Source organism: Bubalus bubalis, chromosome 7 (genome assembly GCF_019923935.1).
Source record: "Bubalus bubalis isolate 160015118507 breed Murrah chromosome 7, NDDB_SH_1, whole genome shotgun sequence".
NCBI lineage: Eukaryota > Metazoa > Chordata > Mammalia > Artiodactyla > Bovidae > Bubalus > Bubalus bubalis.
The window spans coordinates 76,362,214-76,379,021 of NC_059163.1; the positions used below are offsets into that span (position 1 = coordinate 76,362,214).

A 16,808-nucleotide genomic window follows, 5' to 3' on the forward strand; every position below is an offset into this window, starting at 1 on the left:
ATTAATCACAACATGGATTTACTAATGTTTTGAGAGATCCTGATGAGAACTAACTTAATGATTTTTTCAAATAGCACAGCTTCTTACTGTCATGAATGAGCAAGTTTGGAGTGTCAAGGAAAGCCTTATTAACGTTCACCTTCCTTCACAGCAAGGCTACTGGTTTTGCCCCATGGCATGCTTCAGTAAGCTGTGGAATTGTGGTCCCGAAGATACATGGATTAGTTGATATATTGCTGAACTGGGACGTTCTACCTAGAGAGTGGCTGTTTTTATTTTTTTTAATTCAGAATGTGAGAAAATTCAGTGGCATTCAGTGAGAATAATTCTTGGTCCCTAGATTTAATATTTTCATCAAGACCTAGAGGAGAGACTATAATAATGTGCTCATTGCATTTGCTTCTGACACTAAGTTGGTGGTGTCAGGTACAATCCTGAAAAATAGCTTGGCAATGCAGCTGCCCTAGGGAGCTGCAGAAAGTTTAAAGATAGTTGTTTGCAAAAGAAAAGGAACCTGAATAGACAAGCTAAAGAGTAATTGGCTCTAGGGATACAGTCAAAATAAATAATAGGACTCTAATTCATTATATTCTGACTATAGATCAGAGCTGTAGCACTGGACTTTTAAAAACACACACTGATTTTTAAAAATGTATTCAGCACATATTATTCAAGTGAGAAACTGCTGGCGAGAAGCACTGTTAGTACAGCCCCTGGGGTTCAGGGGCTGTGTTCAGGCTGCTGTTGTTGCATCCTGAGCCCCTAGAGCAGTGCATGGTGCAGAGTCCTGCCTGGCTCTGTTGAAGGAGACAAGGGAAGTGGCAATAGGAACACAGAGAATGAAACATTGCCCTGTACTCTAAGGGCAGAACTCCTTCAGAAAGAGGGAAGAACTTGGTCCTAAAGTCTAGTGGAGAACACAAGAGTATTCAAGTGCAAGAGGCTGATACTCAAGTTTGATTCTTCATTTTCTGGGTTCTAACACATAGGCTATGCAAACTCATCTCTGTGTTTCAGAAACTTTTAAAAATAGGGCTAATACACTCTACTTTCATGATGTTATAAGAAATTTAGATAAATGACAGATAATTTTGAATCTTTCTTCTCATTTTACCTCCTTGAAATATAGAATGTTGTTGGCTCTCAAGTGAAGATAGAAACACCTGAGGTGAACCTTTCTTTCCTTTTGCTTTTGGGTTGGAGATGTTTATTAATTAATACCAGATTTGAACTATGCTCCATTAATGTAGAAGGCAGGATTCTGGGTTCTCATATGAAAAGAAAGTAGATTTTATATATATATATATATATATATTTCCCCCCCTCTAGAGAATTAATCTATGAGAAGATGCTGCAGGAATAAGAATTTAATAGCATAGCGTTGAAGAGAAATATGTTCTTCATGATAAAATGGTTTATGCATTTTAAATTGAGTTTATAGAAATTAAAAATTAAATAACATGGCTACATCATCTAGATTCCTAATCTTCTAAAACTGGGTAAAAATATGCATGTAATTTTTACATGTCAATGTCAGAAATCACTGGTGAAATGGAGATTAATAGTTCCTTAGCTGTAATATCAGCATTTCACAGAGCTTTCATCTGTGTAGCTGCAATATAGAATTCTCATTTCACAGAATATACTGGGGTACAGTTTTGCAAGCCCCGAAACTTATTTTTTATCACCCAAAATGTCTCTTTGAAAAATATACCAAGGGTGGTCAGTATTCAATATGTGGTCTAAGTGTTTCTTGATTGTTGGAAAATTTATTAAATTATGTTTTTTTCCTAATCATTTTACCCCATAACTTGTATTTATTAGGAAAGGCCAGTTAGCAGAGTTTTGAGACTCATCAACCTCTCCGTTGGTTGCACATGTAGCTAGTGCCCTTCCCCGCGTGGTATGGGCTGGGGTGCAGTGGCTTGAGGTCCAAGTCACTTCTGCTATGTCTTCTCCAAGCTTCCTTCCAGCTGCAAGATGAGAGGTAAACATCAACCGAATGCTGAAGTTATGAATGCAACTCCGTGCTGATTGGGGTTAAAGTGCAATCTGATGTGTTAACACTTGGAAAATTATAAAGCATCTTTAAAATAAACATACAGAAGTATGTATTCTTCACAGTGTGCCTTTCTATAATATTTGAGGGAGAAGAGGTTGGCATGGTGTCAGTTAAGCCCCTAATAATTTATGTAATGATAGAGTGCGAAAGGAAAGCTCTGAAAAACATAAGCAAGACAGCGTAGGGCAGAGCTTTTAAAAAATATGCTTGTTTCCTCCTTACACACAGGCTCTGCCGCTTTTCTTGCCCTGTCCTTTCCTTTACCCTTACCTGATCCAGGCCAACTTTTGCATAAAGGTATGAATATTATAGATGATGTTATTTGAAAAATGCCCTGTTTTTAAGGAATCTTAGCAACTGACGGAGAAAGAGGGGTGTGGCTTCCACAACACTGGAGTTCTGAACCAGCTCTTTGGTTTTCCAAAGAATGGCCCGTCCCATAACGTAAGAACATAGCCTGTGGCATGCATTGCCCACAGGAGTTCAGGGAACTTATCTTCTGTATTTCACTATTAGTACAGAAATATCAACATGAAAACACTTTTTTTTTTCCCCTCTGCAGACTCTGAGTTAAGAGGACTGTGGAATAGCAAATTGCCAGGTTTACACTGGTAGTTCCCCCCAACCCTCCAAAAATTAATGACAATAAAAGTAATGAGGAATGTATAGTTATCGACAAAATGCTCAGTAAGCAACACTTTTTTTTTTCATTTTGCCTGCTCTTAAGTAGAATTTAAGCTATTTCTCTTCAGTATAACTCCTGATAGAAATAATTAAAGGCTATGCTGCTGCTGCTGCTGCTAAGTCGCTTCATTCGTGTCCGACTCTGTGCAACCCCATAGACGGCAGCCCACCAGGCTCCCCCATCCCTGGCTATATATATATAAAAATTCTGGGCTTCTTGCCATTTGAGTAAGTGATACAGAAGTATTCTAGAGAGATGTCAATTTTCTATCAAGTTCTGTTACTCCGCAGCCCTGTTAAGAATTCCAAGTCTTTTGTGTTATTCCCTAAGCAGTGACTTTACCACACTGTAAAGTATGATGGTCTTATCCAAGGTTTCATTTGTACTCCCTAAAGTTACACAGTCTAATAAGATAGTATAATTTGAATTTCTGTAAAGACCTCCTTTCTATTTATTAAATATGAACTTCCAAAGGACATCACAGAAATCAGATCTCATCTTCATTTTCTGAAAATGTTTAACTTTTCTTCTTCTGTCAGAAAATACTTCATTCTCTGTAAATCATACAGCCTCTTACAGGGCAGAGCCTACATTGTTTTTATTGCAAAATACTCATTCATAGGAGGAGGGACAAGGAAAGTGCTAGATATCCTGGTTCTTGGTAGGGAGTTAGAAAATTTTTATAAGAGTTCCCATATTCTCTGGTTGAGACACATGCATTTGTCATAAAAGCTTGGGAGGCTGTGGTAACAGATGGCCCCCACATCCTCATGTCTTACAGCATCAAAGGTTTGTCATTTGTTCCATCGTCAGGCATGTCTGGCTTTGCTCCGTGTCATCTTCATTTCAGGATTCAGAGTTACGCAGCAATTTCTAATTAGAATAGTGTCAGTCATCATGTCACAAAGAAGAGAGGCCAAGTTTAAACTTCTAAGTGACACATCTTTTCCACTTATATTTCATTAACCAAAGCAAGACATATGGCTAAACCCAAGGATAATGGAGAAGAAAAGTTTAATTCTCCCATGGGAAGGTACAAACTCTGCCATCAATTGTTTTAATACTAGCTGTAAGACAGGCATTACACTAGGTATTAACAGACATTAATTCTAATATTTGTAATAATCAGAGTATAGGGATTTGTAATCCTTACTTTTCCAGGAGTGGAGAAAAGCTCATCACTTTGCCTAGGCTCATACATTTAGTGGAAGAGCCTAATTAGATCCAGATCTGTCTGAGTCACATCTCATATAGTGTACTCTCCTTGAAGAGGAACAAAGAGGGGGAAAATCCTTCAGTCTCAAAACCAACGAGGAAAGAATGCAGCTCTTGAAACTATATAATCCACATTTTTCCAAACATAGAAATTATTCTCAGTAAAATTATCTCAGAGAGGAAATTAAGTGCATTAATAAGGGTATTAATTGTGTGTGTGGGCTTGCATGCATACACTCAGTCTTGTCGGACTCTTTTGCGACCCTATGGACTGTAGCCTTCCAGGCTCTTCTGTCCATGGGATTCTCCAGGCAAGAATACTGGAGCAGGGTGCCATTTCCTCCTCCAAGGGATATTCCCAACCCAGGAATGGAACCTCCACCTCTTGTGTCTCCTGCATTGGCAGGTGGATTCTTTACCACTAGCACCACCTGGGAAGCTCATACAAACCCACAAATTTAAGCAGATGAACACAACAAAATTGGTTTTCTCATTCATGTAACTGGTTGGTTTGTGTTTTCTATTTCCTTTCTCTAAATGCAAACTATAATACTAAATATACATGTTTTTTGTCAGGAAATCTGTTTAATGATCTTCCATATCAGGTAATCAGATGCTTTACTAGATATTTCTAGGGATATAAAACCAAGTATGATACATTGTCTGCCTCCAAAATCATGTCATGGACTTCTCCCATTTGAATGTCACATTTAAGGACAGAAGGCATTCTGTTTGAATCTCATCCCACAGCTGAGCCAGTGGCTGTAAGAACCTATGTCCTCACCTGTGAAATGGAAACAATGACATACCTGTCTGGCAAATATAATATGGGATTAAAATTATGTAGTGATCATAAAGCCTTTGTGAAAAAGCAAATCAAGCGGATTGAGTGTCCCTCTTCCACAACCTGTAGAAACTAGTTTATACAAATGTTTCTGAGCACAAAGTGAAAATACAAGGAAAGCTCCATTAATATAATCATGACAATATATAAAATGCCTAACTTTTAGAACTTTAGAGATAAAGGCCATCAGTAATTTTTTCATTATTCTTACCTAATTCCTTAAATTTTTTGTTTTAATTAATATTTTATTTAAAGGTATATTACATGGCTTATCAATTTAGAATACTTTAGAGAATTAAAAATTCAATTAAGCACATAATACAAAAGTGTTAACAGTAAATTTAAAATACTAGTTTAAGCTCTAAATTTTCTATCTCTGTCACCATATGGGAAAACATCACCTGTGCTCACAATATATTTTTAAAATTGAAGTACGTATAGTTGTATAATGTGTTAATTTCTTCTATGCAGCAAAGTGATTCAGTTAGACATTTTTGGTTTTCACAGGATATTTAATATAGTTCCCTATGCTATATAATAGGGTCTTATTGTTATCCATTTTATATATAAAAGTTTGCATCTACTAATCCCAAACTCCCACTCCATCCCTCTGCCACCCCCTCCACCGTGGCAACCACAAGTATGATGTCTGTGTCTATGAGTCTGTTTCTGTTTCATAGATAAGTTCATTAGTGTCATATTTTAGATTCCACATATAAGTGATATCATATGGGATTTGTCTTTATCTTTCTCTTTCTGACTTACTTCACTTTTAATAATCTCTAGGTTCATCCACATTTCTACAAATGGCATTACTTCATTATTTTTATAGTTGAGTACTATTTCACTGTATATACGTACTACATCTTCTTTAGTCACTCCTCTGTTGATGGTGATCTAGGTTGCTTTCATAGCTTGGTTATTGTAAACAGTGCTGCAGTGAACACTGAGGTGCATGTATCTTTCTGAATTACAGTTTTGTCTGAGTATATGCCCAGGATTGGGATTGCTGGATCATATGGTAGCTCTATTTTTATTTTTTTAAGGCACCTCTATACTATTCTCCATAGTGGTTGTACCAATTTACAGTCCCACCAACAGTGTAGGAGGGCTTGCTTTTGCTATACCCTCTCCAGCATTTATCATTTGTATACTTTTTTTTTCATTTTTAATTGGTGGATAATTACTTAACAATGCTGTGTTGGTTTTGCCATATAACGTGAATGAACCATAAGTGTGTGTGTGTGTGTGTGTGTGTGTATCCCCTCCCTCTTGAACCTTCCTCCTACCCCCTCATCCTACTCCCTCGGGGTTGTCACAGAACGCCAGGCTGGGCTCCCTGTGTTGTTCAGCAGCTTCCCACTAGCTTTCTGTTTGGCAGATAGTGGTATATGTATGCCAAAGTTCACTCTTGGTTTGTCCACCTGCTGTGTCCACAGAGCATCCTCTTCATCTGTGTCTCTGTCCCTGCCATGCAGATAGATTCATCAGTATCATTTTTTTTAGATTCCGTATATATGCACTGACGTGATGTTTTTTTTTTCCCTGACTTACTTCACTCTATATAACCAGGTTAATCCACCTCATTTCAACACACTCAAATTTGTTCCCTTTTATGGTTGACTAATATTCCATCGTCTGTATGTACCTCAACATCTTTACCCATTCATCTGTCAATGGACATCTATTCATTCATGTTTTGATGATGGCCATTCTGACTAGTGTGAGGTGGCTTCTCATTATAGTTTTGATTTGCATTTTTATAATAATTGGCAATGCTGAACATCTTTTTCATGCATCTTCTTTGGAGAAATGTCTGTTTAGTTTTTCTGCCCATTTTTCAATTGGGTGTTTGTTGTTGTTGAGCTGTATGAGCTGTTTGAAGATTAAGCCCTTGTCAGGCACATTGTTTGCAAATATTCCATAGGTAGTCTTTTCATTCTGTTTATACTTTCATTTGCTGTGCAAAAGCTTTTAAGTTTAATTGCACTGTATTTGCTATTTTTGCTTTTATTTATATTGCCTTGGGAGACTGCCCTAAGAAAACACTGGTATGATTTATGTCAGAAAATGTTTTCCTGTGTTCTCTTCCGGGAGTTTTTGGTGTCATATCTTATGTTTAAGTCTATAAGTCATTTTGAGTTTATTTATTTATTTCTTGTATGGTGTGAGAGTGCGTTCTAATTTCATTGATTTACAACGTTCCCATCGTCCCTTGGTGAAGAGACTGTCTCCTGTTGTATATTCTTGCCTCCTTTGTTGAAGATTAGTTGACTGTAGGAGTGTGGGCTTATTTCTGAGCTCTCGATTCTGTTCCATCAATCCATGTGACAGTTTTTGGGCCAGTACCACACTGTTTTGATCACTGTGCCTGCGTGCTAAGTCACTTCAGTCGTGTCTGACTTTTTGCGACCCTATGGACTATAGCCTGCCAGGCTTCTCAGTCCATGAGATTCTCCTGGCAAGAATACTGGAGTGGGTTGCCACGCCCTCCTCCAGGGGATCTCTGCCACCCAGGAATCGAACCCATGTCTCTTGAATCTCCTATATTGGTAGGCAGTTTCTTTACCATTAGTACCACATGGGAAGCCCTTTGATTACTGTAGCTTTGTAATATAATCTGACATCTGGGAGGGTTATGTCTTCTGCTTTATTCTTTTTCCTCAGGATTGCTTTAGCAATTCTGGGTCTTTCATGCTTCCATATAAACTTTAGGATGATTTGTTCTAGTTCTGTGGAAAATGCCATGGGTAATTTGATAGGGATCACATTAAATCTATAGATTGCTTTAGGTAGTATGGCCATATAAACAACATTGATTGTTCCAATCCAAGAACATGGGATATCTTTCCATTTCTTTGTAATTCCCTAACTGCCTAATCTCTTTCCTCTACCCAATTAGGAAATCAATTAGGACCTTAGAAATGGTAGTTTACTGTCCTAATTTCAATCAGCCCACAGCTAACATGAGGAAAGGGGATTTGAGTTACCTTTCTCCAGGAGAATAGAGCATTTTATTTGGTCTATGGTGCAAGTTTTCCCTCAGTACCCACAGCAGGGCTGATGGTAAAAGGAACCCAGAGCATGAGCTACACAAAGTAAAGGACTTGTCCAAACCTGATTCTCAAACTTGAGCATGCCCCTAAGTCCCCTGCAGCGCTCGCTAAAACACAGGTTTCTGGGCCTCACTTCAAAAATTATTACTTAATGGATCTATGAGTGGAGAAGTGCTGACATTTATATTTATAATAATTCCCATGTGATGCTGCTGCTGCTGGTCCAGGGACCACATTTTGAGAATCACAGAACTGAAAGCATTGATACTCAGCCCTAGCTATTCATCTGTGTCAACCTGCTGATAGACAGCTAGATTTGTTAGTATCCCATTGAGTACAGGCTTCCGGAGAGGGCAATCTATTTGTTAATCTTTTTTATTAGTACCTGGGCCTTGAATCAGGAATCTGGCCAAGAATTCTCTTGTAACACACTTCCTCCCTGTGACTTTTCAGTGTGTCAACAAAGACTCTCTGAGTTCGTAATTACCCTTGCTCTCTGGGACCCAGGAGGCTATCTGGTCAAAGCATTGAGAGATGCAAGATAAGCCACATCCAGTTGCCTTTCCTTTCTGCACTTGGCTCTGCCACTTAACACCTATATGACTGGACAAACCAGCTTTCATCTCTTAAAATATAAGTAACACCTTACATGTTTATGTGAACAAATAGAAGTATGGAGTGAAAAGTGAGGGCACAATAAATGTTCTATATTGCTTTATATTCCCTGAATTGTTGCTTTCCCCTTTTTCTTCCCTTCCTTTATTCCTGTCTTTCTTCCTTTACTCCCTGCCACACTTTCAGTGTTAAAAAAAAACAAGAGGGAGTTTCCCCCCTTTTCCTACCTCTTCCAGATGGTTCTACAAGGCCTTCTTTTTGCCCACATCTTGTTTTCCTTCTCTGGAGTCTGACCGCACTTAAAGACCCCAGACTTCACATGTCCCAGCATACACTAGTAAGATGACCCTGTGAAGCAACATAGAACATGTTCTGAAACATAGTTTCATGAACTCTGTTTTACGTACATTCTCAGTATTACCTGCACTGTCTCCAATTCTTTCCTTGTAATGCAGCGCTGTCATAATTATGGTATAAGTTACACAAAAGCACAAAAACACAATTTAGAAACATCCCAAAGGACTGAATGTTTTAAAAATGCAAATGTCACTGAGGAAACCAGAAGGGAAAGAGACACATGTACCCCAATGTTCATCGCAGCACTGTTTATAATAGCCAGGACATGGAAGCAACCTAGATGTCCATCAGCAGATGAATGGATAAGAAAGCTGTGGTACATATACACAATGGAGTATTATTCAGCCATTAAAAAGAATACATTTGAATCAGTTCTAATGAGGTGGATGAAACTGGAGCCTATTATACAGAGTGAAGTAAGCCAGAAAGAAAAACACCAATACAGTATACTAACGCATATATATGGAATTTAGAAAGATGGTAACAATAACCCTGTGTACGAGACAGCAAAAGAGACACTGATGTATAGAACAGTCTTATGGACTCTGTGAGAGAGGGAGAGGGTGGGAAGATTTGGGAGAATGGCATTGAAACATGTAAAATATCATGTATGAAACGAGTTGCCAGTCCAGGTTCGAAGCACGATACTGGATGCTTGGGGCTGGTGCACTGGGACAACCCAGAGGGATGGAATGGGGAGGGAGGAGGGAGGAGGGTTCAGGATGGGGAACACATGTATACCTGTGGCGGATTCATTTTGATATTTGGCAAAACTAATACAGTTATGTAAAGTTTAAAAATAAAATAAAATTAAAAAAAAAAACTAAAGAAAAAAAAAAGAACTACAAAAAAAAATAAATAAATAAAAATGCAAATGTCTGGCTACTAGTGTGATGAGGTCATGTATTAAAATATGAAAAATAGGGACCCATTTAATAACTCTGGCATCAGGGATAAGACAGCCTATCTTCTAAGTTCTCTATTCTGTATCAAGTCTTCTCAGTTGTAGACCTTGCATCTAAGCAGATGTGCCTCGCCACACTGCTCTGAGACTGGGAACTAATGGACCTGATTCTCTTTGGGGTCTCAATAATTCTGGTATTTCAAATGAATGAATTACTGCCTTCCAAGGAGAGTTGTCATGTTGTTCTTGAACTTTAGAGGGCAGTAGAGGAACTGTATGAAAAATCCCTAGCTGACCAGGAAAAACATTTTGCTTTCCCACGTTACTTCTACGAAGCTTTATCTTTATAAGGAAAATAAAGGATTATATTATAAAATGTGCTTGTAGTTTATTTTTTTAAAGAAGAGACTGCATTTTTGTATATTTCATATATGAGACATGTATTTTCTCTGAAAAAATTATACAGATTATTGTGAAAAAATTCAAAACATTTTAAAAAGGAATTATCGACTATAACAAAATGATATAGATTTTATTTTTAAAATGTTTTATTCTGTGCATGTTTTACAATATAAGTTTAGTAGGAAAATATAGTTTTGGAAACTGGTGGCTGTGTGTAAAGAGTTAATATTGAACAATGTGTACAAAAATATGAATTTCAAAGGTAATAAGAAAACTGTTTTGCTTTAAGAATTTAAAAACGTTAAACACCTTAAACAGGACTTACTTTTTTTGGTTGGAAAGTTAGAGTTCACTTAACTAAATCAAATTTTGTCCATACATTGAGACTCACAATATCTGAATTCAGCCATCATACAGTTGAAAGCAAAATTATTTAAAAAGCACTTTCCAAGGTCTTATTAAGCCAGAGATGATGCTCAGCCTGGATTTCCTTTTGCTTTCTGGATGACCCCAGGTCCACAGGCACACAGCCACCACTGTGATTCCAGTTCCCATAAAGAGGGACACCGTTAGGTGTGAAGAGCCACGTTCACAACCTACACAGTTCCAGATATGAATCACTGCAAGTCTCCAATGCAGGAGAACAAGAATGCACTGCGTAGGATGAGTGGTTAAGGCAGAGCCTACCGAGCTTTCTCTTGATCTGTGATGTTTCCTTTGCAGACTGGGTCTTTCTTGCCCTCTCTGCACTAGTGACAGAGGGTGTTGCTCAGAGCTAGTGTGCTTGCAGTGGACGCCCAGAGCTTACACTTTGCAATAGGCTTGTTCCTTGTTTGCCCAGATTATTTCCCATTGATACACAAGAGTATAAGCTCAGGACTTGCTCACACACTTGGCCTTTCTGATGTTTATTGTCCTTCCTGATGCTGGTGCTGCTGCTAAGTCGCGTCAGTCGGGTCCAAGTCTGTGTGACCCCATAGACAGAAACCCACCAGGCTCCCCCGTCCCTGGGATTCTCTGGGCAAGAACCCTGGAGTGGGTTGCCATTTCCTTCTCCAATGCGTGAAAGTGAAAAGTGAAAGGGAAGTCGTTCAGTCGTGTCCTACTCTTAGCGACCCCATGGACTGCAGCATACCAGGCTCTGCCGTATTGTCCTTCCTAGTACATTTTAATGGTTTTAGTAACTGTCTGATAATCCTTTTCTTCTGGCTTACTTGTCCCTTTTGGCTGTTCATCTTGGAATCTATCCTCTCCACCTCTTTAGAACATGGGTTTAAGAAATCAGGCATGTGATTATGTAGCCCTGTACTTTCTCCAGTAAACTAACTGGAAGCTCATCAATCTGCCCTATTCATAACTCTCACAGGGGATCCTCTGGAGCAGATTTTCTGGGTTTGTTACCATCAGTACCATCTGTAAATATAGCAGGATCTTTCCAGATCTGCTGATGCTACCCAAGCCTCTCCGCCCATGCAGATATCAGGAGGTTTCCTAAAGTTTTATGTCTCTCGTTTGTCAGTATGGCCACACCCTCAGTGACCCTGAGCCACCTAGCTTTCAGAATATGACCCGACCAGTGTAGCATGCCCATTTGACACAACAAAGTGGAAGAGGTCCTCAGAAACGTCAAAAATGCATCACGGTGGTCTTCTAATTTTCAAAAAATGCCATGCTCCTTTTATTCAAAAATCATAGTCATTATAACACAGAAGGATTCCAGGAGTCCCAAAATTTCAATTCCAAAATTTTCTTTAAAAAAAAAAATTCTATTGAAATATAGCTGATTTATAATGTGTAAGTTTTAGGTGTACAGCTGCCGTGATAAGTCGCTTCAGTCGTGTCCGACTCTGTGCGACCCTGTGGACTGTAGCCCGCCAGGCTGCTCTGTCCATGGAATTCTCCGGGCAAGAATACTGGAGTGGGTTGCCAGTCTCTTCTTCAGGGGGATCTTCCTGACCCAGGGATCAAACCAGCATGTCTTATGTCTAACCTGCGTTGGCAGGCGGGTTCTTTACCACTAGCGCCACCTGCTGTACACCTGGAAGCGTACAGCAAAGTGATTCAATTATTTATGTGTAATCTTTTTCATTATAGGTTATTAGATTCTTTTTTAGATTCCTTAGATTCTTTTTCATTATCAGTTATTACAAGTACTGAATACAGTTCTCTGTGCTTACAGTAGTCCTTGTTGGTTATCTATTTTATATATGGTAGTGTGTATATTTTAATATCGAGAAGGAAATGGCAACCCACTCCAGTGTTCTTGCCTGAGAAATCCCATGGACAGAGGAGGCTACAGTCAGTCCCTGGGATCACAAAGAGTCGGACACGAATTAGCGACTATACAACAACAACATATTTTAATCTCAGAATTTATGCCCCCTCTCCCTTTCCCTTTTGGTAACCATACATTTATTTTCTATGTCTATGAGTCTATTTCTGCTTTGTAAATAAGTTCTTGTGTGTCATTTTTTAGATCCACATATAAGTGACATCATATGATATTTGTCTTTCTCTGACTTCATTTAGAATGATAATTTCGGTCCATCCATGTTGCTGTAAATGGCAGTCTCTCAATCCTTTCATGTCTTGGCTAATAGTACTGCATGAACATAAGGGTATGTGCTTCTTTTTGAATTATAGTTTTCAACTTTTCCACATAGGCCCAAGAGTGGAATCACTGGATCATATGATAACTCAATTTTTAGTTATTTTTAAGGAACCTCCATACTGTTCTCCATAGTGGAGGCACCAACTTTTTAATCCATTCCCTCTGACAGTGCAGGAGGGTTCCTTTTCTCCATACCCTCTCCAACATTTATTATTTGTAAACATTTTGATGGTCATTCTAACCAGGGACTTCCCTGGTGGTCCAGTAGCTGAGACCCCTGTGCTTCCAAGGCAGGGAGCCCAGGTTTGATCCCTAGTTGGGGAACTAAGAGCCCACATGCCACAACTAAGACCCAGCACAGCAAATAGATATTTGGGGGCTTCCCAGGTGGCTCAGATGGTAAAGCGGCTGCCTGCAATGCAGGAGACCCGGGTTTGATCCCTGGGTCAGGAAGATCCACTGAAGAAGGAAATGGCAACCCATTCCAGTATTCTTGCCTGGAAAATCCCATAGACTGAGGAGACTGGTAGACTACAGTCCTTGGGGTCGCAAAGAATTGGACACAACTGAACGATTTCTCTTTCACTTTACTATGAAAAAGCTCAAGAGTACTGGAGTGGGTTGCCATTGTTTAATTAGGCCACATTTAAAATTTTAAGTTTTAAATTTAAGTTTAATTAGGCCACATTTAAAAATTTTTGTTTTTATTTCTGTTGTTTTGGGAGATGTGTCTGAAAAAATATTGCTGTAATTTATGTAAAAGAAAGTTCTACCTATGTTTTCCTCTAGGAGTTTTGTAGTACCTGGTCTTGCATTCGTTAATCTAGTTTGAATTTATTTTTGTATGTGGTGTTAGAGAATGTTCTAGCTTTATTCTTTTATATGTAGCTGTCCAGTTTTCCCAGCACCACTTCTTGAAGAGACTATCTTTTTTCCATTGTGTATTGTCACCTCCTTTGTCATAGATTGACTATATGTGTGTGGGTTTATTTCTGGGCTATCTATCCATATTGATCTATATGTCTTTGTGCCAGTACCGTATTGGCAGAAAACCAGTTCCAAAATTTTCATTGTATATTCTGATATCTTCCTCAGGCATGTCTCCTATGAGTTCTATGTGGTCCTCCATTTGAGCACGGGCTCATGAAGATAAACATCTTGTGTTGCTTCTTTTCACATATCATTTTGGGGAATAAGATGGTCATGGTTTTGCAACCCATTCATTCTAGTGCAGTAACTCGCAAGTGGTTCCACCATTACTAGGGAAGGGGTACCAGTTCTCAGGGGAAGCTGCACATATTAAGGCAGAGTGTCTATAGACATATAAGCTCCCACAGAAAATCTAAAGAGAGAGAAAGGCAGAGAAAGTTGTCAGGTTGAACAGATATTTCTTTCAGGCATCTGTCACATTTCCTCAGCCTTTTTAATCAAACCAAAATGTATACTATGTGCCCAATAGAGCAGCAATTCTGTTGTGGAATCATCTTTAAGCAACAAAAATAATATCAAGCCCGATGAAAAGTTACTGTATCAGTTTTCTTTTATTTTCTGTTTAGATCTTCGCCATGCTATGTGTCAGAAAAGATTTCTGACTATGAAAAGTCTCAGGGTCAAGGAAAGGGGGGTTGTTTCCTTAACATGTAGAGTGGTAAATACAATAATAGACACTGACATGTTCTTTCAGGATTAGATAAATCTGTTCCACTTCTACTGGCCAATGCTCTGGATGGTTCCACATTATGACTTGAGGGTGGGTTGGCAGCATACATTTTGGGAAGACCCAGCCAACTCTCAAGTATTTTGATTTTCCTGATGTAATATAGGAGCTCCATTTGGAAATATTACATGGGGTATTTTCTGTAAGTGGGATGGAGTTTTGAGGACATTGCAGAAATGTGTTGTACCTTTATTATTAAAACATGCTGAGTATTATTTGATCTATTTCACTGTCTCTCATACTTTTTATTTAAACTCTTACTTTCTCCCAGTTTTTATTCTGAAGTAATTTCAAGATCTTTTAGTGATATGGGTTATCACTATGATAATTATCATTGAACTGGCAGTGAACATGTTAGTTAATGGATGGTATCTGTTGATAAAATGCCAGATAATTATTTATAATAGCTCATTTTGGGGAAGAACAAGTCCATAAGAATTAGGTTAATGATCGATCTGTCATCTGACCCAGATTAAGGAACTGTCTGGGTCACCGTTGAGAAACGAAGTTCCCTGAAGTGTCAGATATATCTATTGCATATTATTAACACTGTCAATATGACCCTGGAATTCAGCGTTTACTGTACATTATTTAGCTGGGTGAATCCTAAGGATTTGGGGATTTCAGTAACCTGAATAAATGGACAAAGTATGGCAGCAACAGAAAGAGGCAGGAGAGTGAGCCTGGCTTCAAGTAGCAGTACATGCAGAGGGGGTGCTTAGAATATAAAACATCATGGAGAACTTGAGTGTTACAGGGATAAGATGCTAATGTCGAGCAGCTGTATGGGACCAGGTGATCAATTCATTCACAGTGGAATTGTAGCTGATAGCCAAAGAAACAGGAAGATGTTCAACTCCGCCCTTACCCATCCTTGCCTACCAAAAGAGTACCAGTTGTTTGCAGGTACTGGACAGGTTGAGAAGACAAAGTCAGCAATTTGGGCTTCAGAATGAGCTCAAATTCTTTCTTCTGAGAGTTTGACAGTTAAAAGAAATCAGAGTAAGAAGGTAAGGATTGTTATTTGTACATTGTAATCTACTATTTGAGGAGAGTGCCATTATGTGCCATGTAGTTTAACATTTATTACAATCCTATAAGATTTGTTTTCATGCCTGACTTCCAGATTGAAAGACAGAGGAACAAAGAAGGTAAGCAAATTGTTCAATATCACATAACTTGTACGTTCTAAAGTCCAGTTTTTATCATAAATGGGTGTTGAATTTTGTGAAGATTTTCCTGAATCTACTGAGATGATCAAATGGTTTTCATTCCTCAAATTGGTAATGTGGTGTATAACACTGATTGTAGATACTGAAAAGTACTTACTTCCCTGGGATAAATCTCACTTAGTCATGGTGTATGATCCTTTTAATGTATTGTATTTGGTTTGCTAATATTTTGTTGAAGATTTTTGCATTTATGTTCATCAGTGATGTTGCCTTGTAATTTTTATGATTTTAGTATCGGGGTGATGGTGGTCTCATAGAGTAAATTTGGGAGTGTTCCTTCCTCTGAAGTTTTTTTTGGAATAGTTTCAGAAGGATAAGTGTTAACTCTTCTAAATATTTGATAGAGTTCACCTGTGAATCTGGTCTTTGACTTTTGTTTCTTGGGAATTTTTAAATCACAGTTTCAATTTCAGTAATTGGGATTGGCCTGTTCACATATTCTATTTCTTTCTGGTTCAGTTTTGAGAGATTGTCACTTTCTAAGAATTTGTCCATTTCTTCCAGGCTGTCCGTTTTATTGCATATAGTTGCTTGTAATAGTCTCATGATTCTTTGTATTTCTGTGGTGTCAGTTGTAACTTTTTTTTCCAGTTCTAATTTTATTAATTCGAGCTCTCTTTATCTTTTCAAAAAACGAGTTTTCAGTTTCATTGATCTTTTCTATTGTTCTCTTCATATCTCTTTCGTTTATTTCTGCTCTGAGCTTTGTGATTTTTTTTTCCTTCTGCTAACTTTGGGTTTTGCTTGCTCTTCTTTCTCTAGTTGCTTTAGGTGTAAGATTAGGTTGTTTACTTGGAATTTTTCTTATTTACTGAGGTAAAATTATATTGCTCTATTCCCTCTTAGAGCTGTTTTTTGCTGCATCCCATAGATTTTTTTGTGATTTTGTCTTTGGTCCATTGGATGTTTAGTAGCATATTGTTTGTTTAGCCTCCATGTGTTTTATTTTTTTAGTTTTTTCTCTTGTAGTTGGAAAAAGATGCTTGTTTATGACTTCAGTTTTCTTAAATTTACTACGACTTGCTTTACGGCCCAGAATGTGATCTGTCCTGGTAATGTTTCATATACACTTTAAAAGAATGTGTATTCTGTTGCTTTTCAATGGAAT

The 16,808-nt window shown here is 38.2% G+C and overlaps 1 protein-coding gene and 1 long non-coding RNA gene across 4 annotated transcripts in view; one reads left to right on the top strand and one right to left on the bottom strand.

Moving 5' to 3' along the window:
* Positions 1–16,808, top strand: part of KCNIP4 (potassium voltage-gated channel interacting protein 4) — a 1,300,658-nt gene that overhangs the window by 532,401 nt on the left and 751,449 nt on the right. The window lies entirely within an intron of this gene.
* Positions 1,855–16,808, bottom strand: part of LOC123334464 — a 128,315-nt gene continuing 113,361 nt past the window's right edge. Inside the window, exons 3-4 of the long non-coding RNA XR_006552338.1 lie at positions 8,705–8,825; positions 1,855–1,973 (exon numbers count right to left, since the gene is read on the bottom strand). This is a non-coding gene — a long non-coding RNA (uncharacterized LOC123334464). The remainder of the gene's footprint in view (positions 1,974–8,704; positions 8,826–16,808) is intronic.